Raw genomic sequence first — 20,845 nt, forward strand, 5'->3', positions numbered from 1 at the left:
CCTGACTCTTGGCAGAGAGGTGATAGAACTAGAGGAACAGAATGAGTCATACATTTTAAGAAATGAGCAGTGCTGATTTATTTTGCTTGATTAATTCTGAGGTGAATATTTCCTTTTATGGATGTAGGAGGAAGTAACAAATCAAAAAAAAGCATCAATAAAACAAAATGTTCAGAAGCAGAAACAAAGCAAGTTATGACCTTGTTAAATTTCATATAAACTTTTAAAAGTGTACATATCAGAAGTTTACAGTTTCATATAAAATGTTCTTTTTTTGTTATTTTTGCTAAGATAAAATGTTTGTGTATTAGTTGGTGATTTTTTAAGTTCATAATAAAAATACAAATCAAAACACCTCATACCTGTCAGATTGGCTAATGTGACAGAAAAGAAAAATAACAAATGTTGGAAGGGAAATGAAAAAAATTAGAATACTAATGCACTGTTAGTGAAGTTGTAAACTGATCCAACCATTCTAGAGAGCAGTTGGGAACTATGTTCAAAGAGCTATAAAATTGTGCATATCCTTTGACCCAGTAAAGCCACCACAATGTATGTATCCCAAAGAGATCAAAAAAAGGGAAAGAATCTGTTTGTACAAAAATATTTAAAGCAATTCTTTCAGTGGTGGCAAAATATTAGAAATTGAGGAGATAATCATTAACTGGGGAATGGCAGAACAAATTGTGATATATGATTATAATCAGTACTATTGTGCTAAAAGGAAAACCTGGGAAGATTTACATGTACTGATGTAGAATTAAGTGAGCAGAACCAGGAAAACATTATACGCTATAACATCAATATGATGATTAACTATTAAAATATGATGACTTAACTAGTCTCAGTAATACAGTGATCTATGACAGTTCCAAATGACTCATAATGAAAAATGCAATCCACCTCCAGAGGAAGAACTGATAAGAGTCTGAATGCAGATTGAAGCATTTTTCACTTTCTCTATTTTTTGTGATTGTTTTTTTGTTCTGTGTTTTCTTTCACAACACGAATAATATGTAAATATGTTTCGTATGATGCCAATATATAACCTATAACAAATTGCTTACCATCTCAGAGAACAGAAAAGGAAGAGAGGAAGGGAGAGAATTTGAAACTCAAAATGTTAAAAAATGAATCTCAAAAATTGTTTCCACATATAATTGAGGAAAAAATAAAATACCATTCAAAAATCTGCCCAATTCATATTTTCTTAATTATGACACAAAATATTCTTTTATTTACATATACATATATATGCACCAAAATTTGTTTAGCTACATTCTTATTTCTAGAAACTATGCCTACATTAAATAAATCAAGAGCACATTAGCTCTTTTGAACATATCATCATATTGCTAAGACTGGGTTTGCAATACACTAAAAAATACCTCAACTTTTTCTGACAAATTTAAGTATTTTGTATTTGTGAAGTTGATTTTTTGATTCATGCAAATCTTACCATTTATCCCTATTAAATTAAATTTTATCATTCACTCAGATGTTACAGTCTGTCAAGGTACTTTTGGATGCTGATTTTGTGATCCTATGTGTAAGATGGCTGATCATAAGATTAACTTGATGTTTTCTTGAAGCTGTACTGACTCTTTTGTGAATACTGCTTACCTTTTTTGGCACCAGTTTACTGCCTCTAACAAAATCCTCTCTATAATTTTACTAGGAATTGAAATCAAGTTCATTGGTCTATAGTTTGAAGACTTTATACTCTCACTTTAAAAAAGTTACAGACAATATTTAACCTTTTCCAGTCCTATGTTAGCTCTTTTGTCTTCCATCATCAGCAATCACAGCCAAAGTAATTCATCTTGATCAAGTATATTCAAATCTTAGCTTTGCTTCTTGCTACCTGTATGAGCTTAGATAAGTCAAGCACTCTGGTCTGAAATTTCCTTATCTGTAAAATGAAGGCATTTGACTGGTTAGCTTCTCTTAGTTTCCTCCAGCCCTAGATCAGTGATTTCATGACTGATTGATTCATCAGAGGTAAGTGATCTTTTGCCATCTCCTCACTGTTCTTGGGAATAAGCCATTTTTCGTTGGTCATTTCCAGTGCTAAAGTCATTCTCTTTGGCAGCAAAACCAGAAGAAAAGTAAGAATCAAGTAGTTCTGCCTTTTCTTTATTCTCTTTTATCATCATTCCATCTCACAGAATAGTAGGCCTATCCCTTTTTAAAATTTCTTCTTCTATGCGTACAACATAGATTAAACCAAAGAAACATTGCATCACCTCCAGTTTTCCTTACAAATCTAAAATCACTCTGAACTTTGGCATTCCTGACATTATTCTCACAAGACCACAGGCATATTTATATTACTTGTCCTATATTATCTGTACTTGGCTTTTATCTTTATATATCTTTTAAAAATTAAAAAACTTGGCTAAGTTTTGTCCTCAAAAGACACCTTCATGGGTGCTTTCAGACAACTTCCATTTTTCCTTCTCATTGTAAATGTTCCTTTTTGTGTCCACAGAATTTGATTTTTGAGAGCTTCCCACATCACTGGACTGACCTCCCCAAGCAGAATTTTAGAAATTAGCATCCTACATGTTTTTCCTCTGAACTCTTTGAAATATGCTCTTTTAAAATCTAAACTAGCCTAATACCAGAAGGATCCATTTATAAGTAAATTCTACTAAACATTTAAAGTACAATTAATTATTTAGAAAAATAGGCAGTCCTATGTTTTATGAAACAAATATGGTACTATTACCTAAATGAGAACAAGCAAAAACAGAGAAAAATCCATAGACCAATTTCCCTAATGAATACTGATGTAAAACTTTTAAATAAAATAGTAGCTAGGAAATTACAACAATACATCACAAAGACCAAACAATATGACCAATTGGGATTTCCCTCACAAAATACATGATTGGTATCAGCATCATAATTGATCATATCAATAACAAAAATCATGATTATATCTTAAAGATGCAGAAAAAGCTTTTGACAGATTACAACACTCATTTCTATTAAAACACTAGAAAGTGGAGAAATAAATGGTGCTTTCCTTAAAATGATAAGTAGCATCTATCTAAAAACATTAGCAAGAATTATCTGTAATCATGTTTAACCTACATCAGATTGCTTGCTCTTCTGGGAAAGTGGGAGAGAAGGAGAAATATTTGGAACACAAGGTTTTGCAAAGTTGAATGTTGAAAACTATTTTTTGCATGTATTTGGAAAAAATAAAATACTATTTTAAAAAAAGAATGATCTGTAATGAAGATAAGCTAGAAGCTTTTAAGTAAGATCAGTAATAAAGCAAAGATGATCATTATCACCACAGTACTGTACCAGAAATATTAAATATAGCAACAAGACAAAAAAAGAAAATGAATGAATTAAAATGGGAAAGAGAACTATTACTCTTGCAGATATGTTATACTTAGAGAATCCTAGAAAATCAACTAAAAAAGCACATGAAGCAATTAACAACTTCAGCAAAGTAGTAGGATATAAAGGTCAAAAATTATCAATATCTTTATATATTAGCAACAAAGTCTTGCATGAAGAGACAGAGCAATTCCATTAAAATAGCTGCAGACAATAAAAATACTTGGGAGACTACCTGCCAAGACAAACCCAGGTACTATATAACACATTTACAAAATACTTTTCACACAGATAAAGACAGATCTAAACGATTAGAAAAACATTCTTGAAGCTTAAAAAACAATTCTACCTAAAATCATTTACTTTTTTCTTTCCATGCACGACACAAAACCACCAAAAAATTTTCTATACAGCTAGAAAAAATAATAACCAACTGTGAATGACAGCTTTTCTAATAAATACAATGATCAGAGACAATTGTGTAGAACATGATCAAAAATTTTATCCACTTTTAAAGAGATAACTAATGGAGTCTGTGTGCTAACTGAAGCTTTTTTTTTTTTGCCTTTTTTTTATAACATGGCTAATATGGAAATAGAACTGCTAAGTGACATAGTAGATAGAATGTTAGCCCTGCAGTCAGTAGAACTTGAGTTCAAATCTGGCCTCAGATACCTACTAGCTGTGTGACTGTGGGCAAGTCACTTAACTCTGCCTCAATTTCCTCATCTGTAAAATGGAAATGGCAAATCACTGAGTATCTTCATCAAGAAAATCCCAATTGAGGTCACAAAGACAACTAATCAACTATACAATAATAACAGCACCGAATATAGGAATGTTTTGTATTATGGCATATGTAAAACTGATAATCTTATTTCTTGCCTTCTCAAGGAATGGGGGAAGGTTGGGAGAGGCAGAGAATTCAGAACTCAAATTTTTTTAATGAATGTTCACAATAAATAGTTTTTTTTGCAAATAAAAAATAACAAAAATGAAAATGCTGTCCATGTAAAAAAATTTCTAAGATAAATATCAGACTATTCTTGGCTTTCCTTTCTTCAATCATAAAGATGAAGTAATCACTTTCCCCTTAAATTTCCCATCATTTCCAACCCAGCAATCAGAATTTAATCCAATACAAAATAAAACTTAGTTTAAGGCACTGGATATATGCATAAGTATAATAAAATCCAATTGCTTTAATATTCCGCTAAATGTTCTATCATCTAAATAATGACCAATTTCAACATCTCTTCCCAAGCATTCAACAATTAGGCTTTTTTCCTATAAAAGAAGGAAAAACTGAGTAGATATAGGTCACCAATTAAAAGATGCAATAATAATAATAATAATATATAATAAAAGCATAAAAGAAATGCCATATATTAAAGTTAAAATATACAAATTTGCTTCCCTCCCCCCCAAAAAAAATCAGCATGAGTTAGAGGGGAAAATTTTAAAAAAGTAAACGTTGTAGTTGTATTCATACCACTGAAGATGCAGTTCCAAATTAGATACAAATCAAGGCTGTAATGCCACATTGAAAGATTTTGTGGCGTGCATATGAGGAAATTTGGGGTTTGTGTTCATTGTTTTCTAAAGTTATTATCATTACTCAAGCAAATAGAATAACTGACATTATAAAATCAGTAATTTATATCAAAATGTCATGGTATTTAATTAACAAAAAAAGTCAAACCTATCCTAAACCTGTCAAGAATGTGAAAGCAGAATTCTAGGTGGTTAAACTAAATGTTAAATAAGAGTCTTTAGCACCTTTTCTTTTTTAATTGTCATGGTTTAGTACTTAGTAACACCTTTGAAATTCATGATTATAATTATATAGCTTTTATTAAGTAGCAGCTGTGGCAAAGTATAACTCATATATAGCATGACCAATTTTAGCTTATAAAGCATTTCAATGTTTTTCTATCTGTTAATTTTCTAATAACAAGACTCAAATTTCATTATCTTATTGTTTCCGGTATAAAGAAATGATTTTCTAATAATGAAAAACTATGAATACATAAAAAGTGCATCTTAGATTTTAAGTAGTCTGCAGCACATTGCCAACAGTGGCTTAAGTGGAAGAAGTTACAGGAAAAAGTCTAGAAAATGTATAATTGAAAAAAGAAGTGAATTGGTTACAAAGGGTCAATGAAGAATAATAGATAACAGTTCAGATATCATACTGGTACCCACAAAATATATAAATGAATAGAAGATGATCAATGTGTTAAGTGAATCTTTTCTGGAAATTGATCTTGGAAAAATAGGGATAAGACCCATATTTGGTGAAAAAGCATAGAGGGATTACAATTTAAACCATTGGAGAAATATATAAATTAATGAGATAATGAATCCATTGCCGTATTTTATTATTATTATTATTTGATTATTCTTTAAAAGAAAGTGAAAAATAGTATGCTTTATCTGCATTCAGAATCCATCAGTTCTTTCTCTAGAGGTGGATAGCGTTTTTCAGGATGAATCCTTTTGAACTCTTAGATCACTGTCTTGATTAGAATAGCTAAGTCTTTCACAATTGTTTATCCTTACTATATTGATGTTATTGTGTAGAACATTATTCTGTATCAGCTCATGTAAGACTTTCCAGGTTTTTCTAAAATCATCCCACTTATGATTCCTTATAGCACAATAGTATTCCATTATAATTACATATCACAACTTGTTCTGCTATTCCTGTTTATGGTTATCCCCTCAATTTCTAATTCTTTGCCATCACAAAAAAAGTTGAATAAATATTTTTGAACAGATAGGTCCTTTTCCTTTTTCAAAAAAAAAAAAATCCCTTTGGGATACAGATCTAGTTCTGGTATTGCTGGGTCAAAAGATATGCAGTTTTATTGCCCTCTGGACATTGTTCCATATTGCTCTCCAGAATGGTTGGATGAGTTCACAACTCTACCAACAATCCACTTAAGTAATGGACACAACGTTTTGACACTTTATATTCTAGAAGGCCAGCCAGGACAATTACATTACATATTAAATAAAAAACACTGACAGATTTTGCCAATTAAAATACCCTGTTCTCTTAACCCCAATAGAGATTACTCTCTAAACTAAAAAGAATAAGAGATTATTTTAATTAATTTAAGGTTGGATTCATCTTCTAATCTACCCTAAAGATTTTCATTGGCAATACAAACCTGAAAGCCATACAATATAGTATACATTGTCTCTTGTATAAAGGAGGCTCCCATTGTAGAGAGGAAGACCTCCAACCAAATAGACTCCATGACCAATTCAGAAGGGTAGGAAATCTAGGATGAGTGAGAGTATTCAGGGAACAAGTCAGGAGACATAGACAGCATGACATAATGGAAGGGTGTATAATCAAATTCAAAAGACATAAGTTATAGTCCTAATTCTGCTGCTAGCTTGCCAGAGAGAAACCTGGTACAAACATGTATAAACTGATGCTGGGTGAAGTAAGCAAAACCAAGAAACCAATTTTTAGAACAATATTTTTAAGACAAATAACTTTGACATTTTTTAAAACTCTGATCAGAGCACCAGGATTCCAAATTGGTTTCTCTGAAAGAGAAAGCTGATAAGACTCAATTTGCAGAATGAGACATGCATTTTTGAATATAGGAAAAATATGAATTTGTTTTGTTTGGCTATGCATATTTGTTAGAAGGGTTTTGTTTTGTTTTTCTCATTAGCAGGGTGTCTGAACAAGGCATCTAGGCCACATATTCCCCCCCAAAAGAAAAGGGAGTCACTGAAAACTATTTTTAAAATGCAAAGAAGTGAACAGAAGGAAGACCAGAATGAGTAAAAAAATAAAAAAATAAAAAAAGGAAGATAGCTTTGGGAATAAGATGTCAAATTTATTATGTACTTTTAAAAAAAGCAAAGTATAAATTAGAGATTTGCAGTTTCATGCACAACTCTCTCTGTTCTACTGTGTACATGGAAGTGCTTGTTTTAATTAATTTTTTAGGTTCCTAATATTAATGACCCAGATCTCTACTCTGATCTTCATCATGCTGTGTAGAGCTGAGCCAGAGTTCTCTGAGGCTGTGCCAGTAAAGCAGAAACTTGGGCAGATCCTTCCAAGCTGGAAAGTTTTCAAATTAGAAAAACCCAGCATTAGAAATGGCTGTTATACAAAGACCTTTTTAGCTAAGTTCAAAGAATTTCATCATCAGAAGACTGGCTACCAGGTGCTAATTTTTTCAGCAGAGCAACTCATATCTCTAATAAGGTGTGGAAGGGTTGAATGTGCATTAATACAGAAATGACCCCTATTAATGAACTCACTCATCAGCTAAGTGCTGAACTGCAATATCTCAAAATAATCTTTAAACTAAATCTCAACTGACAGTGTGATTTCAACTCTGGTTTGGGTCCAGCTTTACTCTTCTTACCAAGTCTTCTGGCACCTGATAGACTATTTTAAAAAGTAATGTTATTTTAATATTTATTTAAAAAGATTAATAAAGAAAACACCTTTAAGTACCACCCAGAATCCAAATCTTATTATAATTTCTTCACTATGTTTCTGCCTAATAAGCTCTTTAGTAGTATGAGGATATTACAGTCTTTTTTGTGTTAATCAACATTAGTAAAATGTGATACCATAGCTGTAGACAGAGAATGACAGGATATAGGTATGATGCTTCTGCAGAAATACAGTAATTTTCCCTAAGTGAACCAATAAGCAAGTTAATGATTAAGAGTCTAACTTAATCTTGTTTTTTTTTCCTAATCTATTCAGTTAGCTTCTATAAATTTATTTTAATATCCCACAACTTTGAGATAGCTGTCATTTCTTTTAATGCACGACCAAATAGTGCTTTAAAACCAAATCAATTGGAAAAATAATGCTAAAATATAATTAATACAAATATAAATAATTATCTAATAACATTTTCTGTCAGTGAATATATCAAAATCATAGAATCTAAAACCTAAAAGGCCATCAGATACCTAGTTTAACAATGTTGTTTCATCTGTAAAATGTAAAAATATTGAGGCAAAAGACAATCTCTTCTCTCAAGAAGCTTCACAATCTGATGGGGGAAACAACCTGCAAACAACTATGTACAAAGATAGGTAAATAAATAATCTATTTTTGTGATTCCATTGGTATTGGGAGCTCCTTTAGTGTGTAAATTCTCCTTATTGCTGCAGGTTAGAAATTTGTCTAAAATTTACAATGTCAGAGAGTTTCGTGCCAGTAAGTGCTGGCAAGAAGTTACTTGTACACGGTCACACAATCAGTATGTATCAAAGGTAGGACTTGAACTGGCCCTGACTAATGTCTTTTTTTTTTAACAATACCTTTTCCTTTCCTTTCCCCCTCCCCTTTCTCATATTTTTAGAAAGCATTCTCACAGTTGTGGAGACTATAAATACATAATAAGCTTGACCTTAAAGTCTCCTTGGTAGTGACTAACTTAAAAAGAAATGCACAAGAATGGTGTGTGAATGTGGGGTTTAGAGAGAAGAAAAACAAAGCAAAAGGAAGAGTAAGAAAAATCCATTGACAAATTATAGTTTACCAAAACCAGAAGAATTTTCAAAGAAATAATATCATGAAGATGTGAAAAATCAAGATCCAAAAACCATGCCTTTTTTGAAAGTTTAAAAGCTGTTTATTAGGAAATATTCTCTTTACTAAGATAATCATAGAGGATTATGAAAGGAAGTTTGTTGCTTTACTTTCTTACCCCAAAGATCATTCCTTCTACACAAATTCATATCATCTTAATTATCTGCCCAATGGAATGAAAACCTAGAAAGGCTAATATCAACCCCATATGTAATATTCTTCAGGAGACAAAATTAGGGCTGTTTTGTGACTATCTATTCAACAACAGTTCAGTTTAAAATTCTCTAGCAAAACTATATGAAATATTAAAAGGTTATTGGGGGTCTTTGAAGTACTTCTTTTTCCAAAGAATTAAGAAATTCAGAGTTCCTAAAAGTAGAGGGATAAAGTTGGGACAGGAATTTCCTATCCACTAATGTATGGTCAGTAATTAACTTCTGGTTCTGATTAATTATTATTCTAAGACTTTACAAAGATCAGTTATCATAGCAACACATTCTCAAGTTTCAAAGGCAACCAAAATGCTAAAAATCTGGTGGCAGATGCTAAAGGGAAGAATTTATTAAATAAAATTTTAGCTATTTTTCAGGTGAATCAAGAACTTGAGACATAATATGGTCAACCACTTTGACCATATTATGTCTCAAGTTCTTGATTCATCAAGCAATCAATCAATCAGCATTTATTAAATTACCTATTATGTGTCAGGAATTGTGCTATGGCAGAGATACAAAAGGAGGAAAAAGAAAAGAATTGCTAAAAATACTGAGGAGCCTCAAGAAGTCACTTCTTTAAGCACTTATTCCTAGATGACAAACCCACCACATGCAGATTATCAGTCTCTACCACTTGCTTTTTGATCCAGTGGCACTGGCCTCCTGGCTGTTCCATGGGGGGAAAAAAAAATCAACTACTCCATTTCTTGTCTCTGGGCATTTTCTCTGGCTGACCTCGATGCTTGAAATGCTCTCTTTCATTCTACCAACAGTCCTGGCTTCTTTTAAGTCCCAACAAAAATCCCACCTTCTTTAGGAAATCTCCCCCAACTCCTCTTAATTCTAGCACCTTCCTTCTGGTAATCATTTCCTATAAATCTTGGATATAGCTTGCCTGTGTCATGAGATCAAAAAGGTGGTGGAGAGTAGTATGTGAAAAGACTGGAAAGACAGAGGAGAGATCAGCTATGAAGGCTTTTGAATGGCAAACAGTGTGCCATTATTGATCCTGGAAGGTACAGGATTATCTAGATGAAAAGTTCCATAAAGGGCTAAGGAGTTTGATGATACCAGTGTGGTAGGTTTCTGTCATTTAGGAATTAGTACTCAAAGGGCTGACTTATTAAAGCTCCCCAAGTAATATTTTTAGTAATTCTTTTCTTTCCTACTTTATCATTAAAGTTTTGTCAACATTTTAATTTAATTGTATATATTCATTTCTAATTTCATGATTGATAAGTAAATTTTTCCTCAAAGTTCTTATACTATCAAATACCAATATTAGAAGATGAACAAATGTATGGAATCATAATTTTTAAATGTGTTTCAATCTAGAGCAATAGTTAATTAGGATATTTGGACAATGTGAAATTCAAAATTGATGAAAGTTGCAACAAAACTATGACCTAACCCTTAGGTAAAATCAAGCACAAACTCTTTTGTTCAATATATTTATTTACAAAGGCTCATGATATCATTTTCTTCTGGCTAAATAATAATGTTTACATTAGACTTTTAAGTTTACAAAGTGCTTTACTACCTCATTTACGTATATTATCTCCTCCAAACAACCCTTTTGAGGTAGGTGTTATTATCCCCTTTTTATAGATGAGGAAACTGAGTATGAGAGAAGTTAAATGACTTGTCTGGACCATAGCTAGTAAGTACTACCAAAAATAGGATTTGAATTCAAGTTTTACCAAGTCCAAGTCCAGTACTTTAACCATTACACAACCTCAATAGCTTAGATAAATGATCCAACTAAATGTACTGTCTCTGACAATGGCACAAAGACATTCTTTGTGGCATCACTGGCTTCCATGACTTCAATTTCAGTCATTAAGGATGCATTCCCCAAGATTCATAGCTGGAATGGGCTTTAAAGATTTATCTAGTCCAACTCCCTCAATTTACAGATGAGGAAACTAAGGCCTGATGAGGTTATTCTCCCAAAGTCAGAAAGATGGTGAGTGTCAGAGCTGGGATTCTACCCAGATCTTCTTGCTCCAAATCCAGGTGATTTTTTCCCCATTAATAACTTCATGTATCTATGAAGAAGACTTAATAACTATGGTAAATTTTCAATTCTATGATAACAAAAATTCTCATTATTAAGTGTGAATCTGTAGAATTCAGTTTCTGTAATATCAAACCATGATGCTTTGTTAGAAATAAAGTTCTAAGAAAATATTACCATTTTTACTTTAGTTATTGACTTCCCTCTATATCATCCACAAATTTATCTAAACCCTCATTGAAATTTAAATTGACACTATTAGAAATGAGTTCCATGTTGCTACTATCTCCTAAAACTTGGAATCATGGGATCATAGATTTGAAGCTGTGATGTAATTTGAAGATCAGATAGTACAACTTCCTTTTATTAATGAAGAAAGTAAGGTCCAGAAAAGTGATGTTTTACCCATTGTGATAGACCCACTACTCCTAGTGATGTTCAGTATATCAAACTCCCCTATAGTACCTCACTAATTGTGTTCGCACCTATCCTGTATTCTTGTAGTTCTTCACTACTGATTCAGAAAGACCCCTATATGTCTTTCTACCCCAGACACCTTATCAGGGATTAACACTGAATTTACCCAGCTCTCCTAGCATTTCTTTTCACTCTTTGTTAAACTATACAGGAGAAAGACGACAAATAGGAAGACCTGTATTCAAATTCCATCTGTGACACATACTATTTATGTGACCTTAAATTCTCTGAACCTCAGTTTCTTCTTCTATAAAATGAGGTTGGACTAGAAAATTCCAAGTTCCCTCTCAGCCATAATCTATGATCATATATTACTCAATATGACTGTGGGAGGAATGGAGCAGAATATTCTCTTGTCAATACAGAAGAGGAGAGCCTTGCCAAGTAATGGCAGAAAGAAAACTCATGTATTCATGGAAACATTTATTTGCAAAAAATTCTTTACAACAATTAAATGAAGAAAAACGCAAAGTTAACAATTGTTATTTTAAATCTAAATCAGTTACACTTACCAGTAAGATGAAAGGGACTGGCAAAATAGATGAGAGCAAAATCCAAGAATTTCCTGCAAACAGGAAACACATTTAGAACATAAAAGACACATAACAAAAATTCAAAGCTGAAACAAAACCTACTGTGCTTTAGATAATTCCAGAAAAACAAGAGTTGCAATCATAATTTCAAAGAAGGCAATATTAAAAATGGAAAATACTAATAGAAATCACCTAAGTACCCTGGTGTGGCATCTAAATCAAGGGCAAAGCTAAAAAAGTTGTAAAAAGACACTGACATTTGTAGAAAATTTTAATACCCCCCATTTCAGATATAGACTCATTTTACATAAAGACAAACAAGAAAAATATCAAGGTGAACAGAGTGTTAGAAAAAAAAATCAGATTTCAAAGGTTTATAACTTTCTGAATAAGAATATTCAAAGATATACCTATTTATCAGTTTCACGTTAACACTGTACAAAGTACTAAAGAAATTATACATAAATGCAGAAATTATATATAAAAGCAGAAATAGTAAACATATTGTTCATAAAGAAGTTTTAAAGAGCCAAGTAATTGATATAATTGTTGTTGTCTTCATTCTCAAAGAGGACCAAAATGACATCTCTGTGTTGGGATTGTGTGTTCAAATGTGTCTGATCAGGTATTTTACTAAATCAAGGAACAACAAATCCCCAAATAAAATCCACAAGAAAATCAGAGGAGAAATAAACAAAATTAAAAATTGAAAAGATATAAAAATGATAAATTTGAGTTTGTTTTTAAATATTAAGAAAATCAATAAACCACAAACTTGATTTTAAAAAAGAATGGAAAATCAAATTACCAAAATAAAAAATAAACAAGGTAGATTCACAACAAATTAGAAAGGAAATAAAGAGAATTATCATGAAGTACTATAAACAATTAAACATTAGAAAAGCTGGGACGGCTAGGTGGCACAATGGATAGAGCACCATCCCTGAAATCAGGAGGACCTGAGGTCAAATCTTGCCTCAGTCACTCAACACTTCTTAGCTGTGTGACCGTGGACAAATCACTTAACTCCAATTGCCTTAGCAAACAAACAAACAAACAAACAAACATCCACACATTGGAAAAGCTGAGAATTTAAAGGAAATGAATGAATACCTAAACAATAAAGTAACCAAAGTAGGAAAATAAGAAATAAATCTTAGCCAAATCTCAGAAAGAAAAATAGAGGATGCCATAATGTAAATTACCAAAGGGGATGATGGGGGTGGGGAGACGATGTGGTTAACATGGATTTCCAAGTGAATTCTATATTTAAAAAACAATAATTATGCTATAAAAATTGTTTTTAATGATCAAGAAAGAAGGCAAGAATTCTACTAAACTACTTTTATGAGGTAAATATATATATTGATTCTCAAAGAAGAGTGAGATGAAATTGAAAAAGATGTTAGTTATAGGCCAATTTCATTATCAAATATTGGTTGATGCAAAGGTGTTAAGTAGCAATAGTTGACAGTAATATAAAATGCACTTTAAAAATATTATCTGATTTTTCCTGACAAAAACCTTAGGAAGTAGATACTATTAGGTACTATTATTCTTCCCCATTTTACAGATGAAGTGAGGCAGACAGAATAAATTGCTCAATGTCATGCAGCTAGTACATGTCAAATCTGGATTTGACACAAGGATTTTTTACTTCAGGTACAGTGTTCTATCTACTTCACTTAGCTATTCCCAAATATTAACAAATATACACAACTAAACCAAAAAATTATTCATTCTGGCCTAGCTGGATCTGTAGAAGGAATATTGTAGACAACATTGTAAAGACAACTTAGGAAAGTAATTAACATAAGTAACCATCTGAACAAATAGAGATCATTATATCAACAAGTACAGAAAAAGCCTTCAACAAAATATAATATTCATGCATGAAAGGATCTTCCTTTAATATGATCAAAGGTATAAATTTAAAACCAAGAGCTAACATTATATGCAATTTAAAAAAAAAAAAAAGTTTTGGAAGCTTTCCCAGTTAAGTACAATGACCAAGCAAAAATGTCCAATCTCTCCAATATTATTTGATGTAGTATTGAAAATTCTAGCTATATCAGAATCAGAAGATCATAACAAGATTATGTGATGATCAATTGTGATGGACTTAGCTATCCTTAGCAATACAGTGATCTAAGACAATTCCAATAAACTTGGGATAGAAAATGCCATCCACATCCAGAGAGAAAACTATGGAGATTGAATGAGGATACTGTTTTCACCTTTTTTTTGTTTTTTTTGTTTGCTTTTCCTTTCTCAGATTTTTCCATTTCATTCTGATTTTTCTTTCACAACATGACTAAAATAGAAATATGTTTAAAATGATTGTACATACATAACCTATATCAGATTGCTTGCAGACTTGGGGCAGGGGGAAGTAAGGGGAAAAAAATTTTTGGATCTCAAAATCTTACAAAGATGAATGTTGAAAACTATCAACATATAATTGGAAAAATAAAATAATACTGAGAAGGGAAAAAAAGAAAATGCTAGCTATAACCATAATACAAGAGAAAAATTCAAGTTCTAAACATTGACAAAAAGAAGACAAAATATCCTCATTTTTGGTTGGCATTATAGCTTACTTAGAAAATACCAGGAGTCACAGAAATAATTAATTGAAACAATAGCATCAGTAAAGTAGAATATGGAATCATTAACATAATTGAATAAAAAAGTAGTAAGTTCTAGGAAAAGAAGTTCTATTCAAAACAATTTATAATTCATAAAATATTTAGGTAAAATTTAGCCTATCATACTTAAGTCTTATACAAATACAAAACAATTTTTTAAAAAGAAGATTCAATCATTGAATTCCATATTCATGTTTGGGCTACCCACAATATTAAAAAATATATCAATATTGCCTAAATTAATGTATAGATTTAGCACCATACCAATTGGCCTTGCAAGCTATTCCTTAAATGAATTAGAGAAAATAACAATTCATTTGAAGAAATAAAAGATCTACAATCTTAAGGGAAACAGTGAAAAAAGAAATTAAGGGTACCTAGTTTTATCTAATTTCCAACTATATTATAAATTATAAGGGGAGGAAAATGTAGAAAAAAACTAGATCAGTAGAAGACAGTAGCTAAGAAAATCCTAAATGGAAGTGAACACCAAAGCTCTTGTGTTCAGCAAACTCAGGTACCCAAAGGAGTACAGGAAAGCTTTTCTATTTAACAAGAAATTTGGGGGAAACTGGAAAGCTTTTCTGCAGAAAATAAGTTTAGATTAGCACCTTGCAAATAAACAACCTAAATGCTTTAAAAGTCCCTAAAAATACTTTGAGGAAGCAGAAGGTACCTTTTATAAGCAAACCCCAAAGAAGGGTTAGAGATCACAAAATAGAAAATGGATGATTTCAAATATATGAAATGGCAGAGCTTTTACAATTTAGATAACTAGAATAAGAAAAGATGTTAGAAAAAACTTTTTAGTTAAACATTTCTAATAAAAATTTCATTATCCACTACAGAACAAACTGGCATAAATATTAAACTTTAATAAGTTAAAACATCACTAAATAAAAGATCATACATTATATTATATTTAAAAGAACACCCTGTATGAAATAGTCATTCATAGATAAAAAAGTAAAGGATATGAAGTTTTCAAAAAGGAAAAAAAAATTATCCAAATCACTAATAATAGAAATTCAAATTTAAAGAACTATGAGGTTTTACCTCACACATATTAAATTGGAAAAGATGATAAAAGACAGGTTTTATGTCCAAAATTCAAGGGATTTATGAACTACATAAAAATCATGTCAGACTTTTCTATGGCCAAATGCCCAAGTAAGTGAACTCATGGAAATAACTTGAAAAGGTCTTTATCTTCAGAATCTAGATAAAGAGTTACTACCAAAACTGTGAAAAAAAAAATCCCATCCAGTACTTTGACATTGAAGTTTATGTTTTGGGGTCAATGAAAAATGGGATCGGGTGGGAATTTTAGAAATATAGAATAATGAAGTCTCTCCAAGATTTTTACCTTATAGTCTTCACTCCAAATGTAAATTGTTCTTCACACAAACGATTTCTTCATCAGAGGTCTTGGACCTTAAAATAATAAAAGGAAAGGAAAAAAAGTTAATTGTAAATGAGTTTCTTTTTGAGCAAATATTTCTGTATGGAAAATTCTTTATATACCATGTTATAAAGGTAAGTTTTAAAGTGTTGCTCAAGGCTCAGAGAACTTTGGTGACATGTTCCTGGTCAGAGAGAGAGAGAAACACACACTGTGTGTGTGGGGGGGAGGGAGGGCAGGGCGGGGCGGGGGATTTGAATCCAAGCCTTGCAAATTATAATCAGCACTTTATTGAATGTCACAATATCTCATATACACAATCCAAAAATACCTGAAAGGATGCTCAAGTGTGAAGATATACCTACTAATAGAAAATGCTTGGTTATTTTTCCTCATCATATCACCTAAGAAGAAACAGTCAAGCTCCGCTGATAGAAAAATATAATTTCAATTTGATTATTCAAGTTTCTAAAAAAGTTTCATGGCAGAGGGAAAATAAAATTCTAGATAACTCTACTAAAAGTATATGAGGGCAGCTCGGTGGCACAATGGGTAGAGCATTGGCCCTGGAGTCAGGAGGACCCGAGTTTAAATCCAGCAAGAAACATTTGACATTTACTAGCTTTATGATTCAGTAAGTCACTTAACCCCAAGTGCCTCTCCAAAAAAAGTATAAAGAGACTGTTCTAGACATTTTAAAATCATAAAGATTTAAGTACTATTTTTAATCCAGACTTTTCCTCACTTATTTATTTATTTTTTTCTCTCATATTAGTAATGAGGAATCCTATTTAATTCCTACTTTCAGGTTCCTTTTTCTGTATTTCTTTTCCTCCTAATTAAGGTGAGGACTTATCTAAGTAACACAATACAACTATATAAATCCATTCCTCTTGTCTTTAACTGAACTTCCAGGCTTTGCCAGCCAAAAGCTAAATAAAAAGCTGAGTGAAGCTAGCAATTTTTTTGCCTTTGTTTACCTAAATCATCTTGCTGGCGCCTTTTTCCTAAATTCCGGGAGTGATCTCTATTACAACAAACAGAAAAAGTTCTCAGTCTATACCTTCCAAGAATCTTCAAGGACTTCAATTTCCCTTTCTTCTCCAGCCTCCTAAAGGGAAAACTAGCCTAGCACTACTATAACCTCAATTTCTTCCTTTTGTTTTTCTTCACTATCATTTGGGATTACAAAGTTTTTAATAGCCTTGTCATTCTACAGTGGATGTAAAAAAAGAATCCACATTAGAGTGAGACTTGTAGAGCTAGAAAGGACCTTTGAACTCACCTAATTTACTGCAACCTAACACAGGAAATATGTAACTGGGATTCTTTGAAGAATTTTTTATTTGCATTTCCATAGGAAAAATAACTATACCCGAATCTTCTAAATTCATCTATATTGTGGCTCTGTGATACACTATTTTCGGTAAACCTTTAGATTCAGCCTTAATATTAGCAAAAGACAAATTGAAATATAGAACCTATCTTGAATTATTATTACCCTGTTTTAAGGATAGGATTTAAAGAAGGTGCCTATTTGGGAGAATGTGTGTGTACCAATGTATGTGTTCTCAATCTGTTAAGGCTAAACTACAGCAGAGATTCAACCACCACATATAATAATGAAATGGATGTGCCTATTGCTAATACACACACACACACACAAAATTTAAAATATCCATTTGGATTAATATATGTAATCCCTATTAGTTCTGTGGTACAATAATGAGCAAGATATGTTTGGAATTTAAATATATGGATTATAATCCCAGTTCTGAATTTACAAACTATACTAATTGGTCAAGTTATTTAACCTTTCTAGCCTTAATTTCTTCATATAAACTGAAAGGGTTGGACTAGATGATTTCTAAGGTTTCTGCTCTACTTAAATGGTACAAAGCAAATTAAAAGTTTTATATATACACAGAATGCCAAGTTAAGGTTTTAATGAAACAAACTTATCATTAGTGTATTCCAAGATCATCCTTAAAAGTTACTTTCAAAATCTTTCTTTAATATACTGCATAATTTAAACTTTTGACAATATAAAACTTTGGTGCTATAATCAACTTTTCTGAAATTAGAAACTGAAGAAAATATGCTACTTTTACAACCAAGGTTAGACCAACCAGCTTTGAAAGTGATGACATAGAAATGCTTTCTATTTCCTTTGTCCTTAAATTAAAAACATTAATAACAGAAAGTAAATTAATCCATTGAATTGATATTTCCATTTCCCTACTGGTATCAAGTGATACAACAAAAGGAGAAATTATTTCCAAATATAACTGATCCAAATCTTTAGCATTATTAATACATTTATAGTATCATGAATCCTTTCCCAAGAATTTCTTCTGGGTGGATTCCAAAGTTCTTCAGTTAAAGTACTATTCTATGATAATTGTGGAAATATGTATAGAAGAATTGCACATGTTTAACCCATATTGGATTACTTACTGTCTAGGGGAGGGGGAAAGGGGTAATGAAGGGAAAAAAATTGGAACATAAATTTTGCAAAGGTGAATGTTGAAAATTATCTATGCATATGTTTTGGAAATGAAAAGCTTTAATAATTAAAAAAAATAAAGTACTATACTATGAATCACCCATATACAGCACTACCAACTAACCTATGGGAACTTTGGTTCCAAAATTCTAGCAACAAAATGTAGTCAAAAAGCATTTCTTTCCTTTCTATATGTGAATTTTCCATAAAGTAGATTTTGCTATGTTGGGAATCTTAGAAAGACTGAGGGTTTTTGTTTTTGTTTTTTTTAATCTTAATGCCAAAATAGTGTCTCAGAAATAGAAAAAAAAATATTCTTCTACTTCAGAAGTACAGAACTAATAACTATCCTTGTCAAATTTGCCAAGTTAAGTTTTACTGTCATTGTAAAAATAAATATTTTAGCCCAGAAATGGATGAGATAGTACTAAAAAGACTAAAAATATTATGTAAATAGCTTCATTCATATAAGTTTTCCCAAGAATGCATTTATTATAAGGATTATTGTCAAAAATGTTTATCTTTGAAGCATTAAAGGTTCATATTTAGTCCACAAAGTCTTAACTTAGATAATTAATACAATCAATTTTCGAACTGGTTTTGATTTATCAACAAATACATGCCAAAGTAAACAAATTCAGCTTATCTAAATACATTAACTATGATCAAATAAACTTCAATACATAGTGAAATATTCTGCTAAAAGAAATTAAAAGTAAGAAAAGTCAAGTCAAACTGCCTGAGGACACAATTTTATGAGAAGAACATGAAGATTATTTTCAAAGTACTACTTCCATGGATGTTGTTTCTATGGCAATTTAGGAGCCAGCACTTCTGATCCCACGATAGGGGAAATTTCGATATTTCTCTATTCCATATCCTCAATTAACAGATGAAGAAACTGAGTACCAGACAAGTTGAGTGATTTACCTAAAGCGCATTGTGATGTTTACTTTCCTACCCAGTCTACTAAACAAAATTTCATCTCTCTTGTGAATCTGGCTCCTGATAGGCAGACAACCCTGACTTCTGCTGTATTTTAATGGTCATTTGATCGTTGACCAAGGAGCCTCCCGTTTTCCCCAATTTCTATTTTCCAATATTGGACCAATTTCCTAAGAAACAATAGAGCATCACTGATACAGTACCAAGAAATCCCTAAAAAAAAAAATGCCAGCAAATCCTCAGAATCTTTCTTTGCTTTTTGGGGGCGCCACTATGGTTTGATCGCAGAACAACAAAATGGCGCCGAATAAGAAAATGGCGAACCACCCCGATATTTCCGCCAAGCAAACTCCAAATGGGATCAGCAAGGGTCCGACCTGACTGAAAAGTTGCTGAATAATATAACATGGTTTGATTGGCAGAGAATTTTTCAAGATATCTGAATTCGGGCCATTATTTGGGACCTTTTTGCGGTGGCGTCCCCGCTTAGGCCTCAACTGAGCGAGCTGCTCCCCCGCCCCCTAATGCTACCGCCAATGCTACCGCCACAGCTATCACCAACGCTACCGCCACAGCTACCACCACCGCCACCGATGCCACGAGGTCCGATGGGCCTCTCCTGAGAATCACGCCAGACCCTTCCCAGTTAAGCTCGCGTCCCATGTGGGTGGCTTAGCTGCCCAAACTTTACCCGATGACTCAACTTTTGCCCCCCCACCAGTCTTTAATTTACATCTAAGTTAAGAAAAATACTTAATGGTCTACCTCTACCTTTCTTCTTCTTCCGAATGACTTTTTTGTATCGAGGAAAGGGAACAGAAGAAAAGGGAAAAGCGCCCTGTTGAATCTGGACAGGCACAGGTGGAGGCCTGTGATGCTGAGCAACTGAAGGGCGAAGAAGGCCGGAGAGCGAGGGTGACACGCAGTAGCTACCCAGGCAAAACCCGACTGAAGAAAAAAAAAGTTCGAAGCGCCAATTTAAGAGAGAAGGAGCGCGTGCAAAAAGAGGGAGGAGCCAGAAGAGGGTAAGGGTGGGAAGGCAAGAGCACCAGGAACTATGGGAAGGGAGAGGCACGCGGGCGCCCCCTACTGGTCCCTTTGTGTATACCTAGAGGGTTCTCCAAGCGCCCCTATCGGTAGCTCCCGGAGCGGCCC

General features: G+C 32.5%; 1 protein-coding gene across 3 annotated transcripts in view; it reads right to left on the reverse strand.

The window, feature by feature from the left end:
* TENT5D (terminal nucleotidyltransferase 5D) overlaps nucleotides 1–20,845 on the reverse strand; it is a 75,087-nt gene that overhangs the window by 50,947 nt on the left and 3,295 nt on the right. For 2 of the 3 annotated variants that reach the window (XM_074277594.1, XM_074277593.1), the window contains exons 2-3: nucleotides 16,204–16,271; nucleotides 12,169–12,221 (exon numbers count right to left, since the gene is read on the reverse strand). The gene's annotated coding sequence lies outside the window, so the exon portion shown is untranslated. Of the gene's footprint in view, nucleotides 1–12,168; nucleotides 12,222–16,203; nucleotides 16,272–20,461; nucleotides 20,641–20,845 lie in introns of those variants that run through there. The other variant, XM_074277591.1, reaches the window with a different exon arrangement.

The sequence above is a fragment of the Sminthopsis crassicaudata genome, chromosome X (genome assembly GCF_048593235.1).
Source record: "Sminthopsis crassicaudata isolate SCR6 chromosome X, ASM4859323v1, whole genome shotgun sequence".
In the NCBI taxonomy this organism is placed as follows: Eukaryota; Metazoa; Chordata; class Mammalia; order Dasyuromorphia; family Dasyuridae; genus Sminthopsis; species Sminthopsis crassicaudata.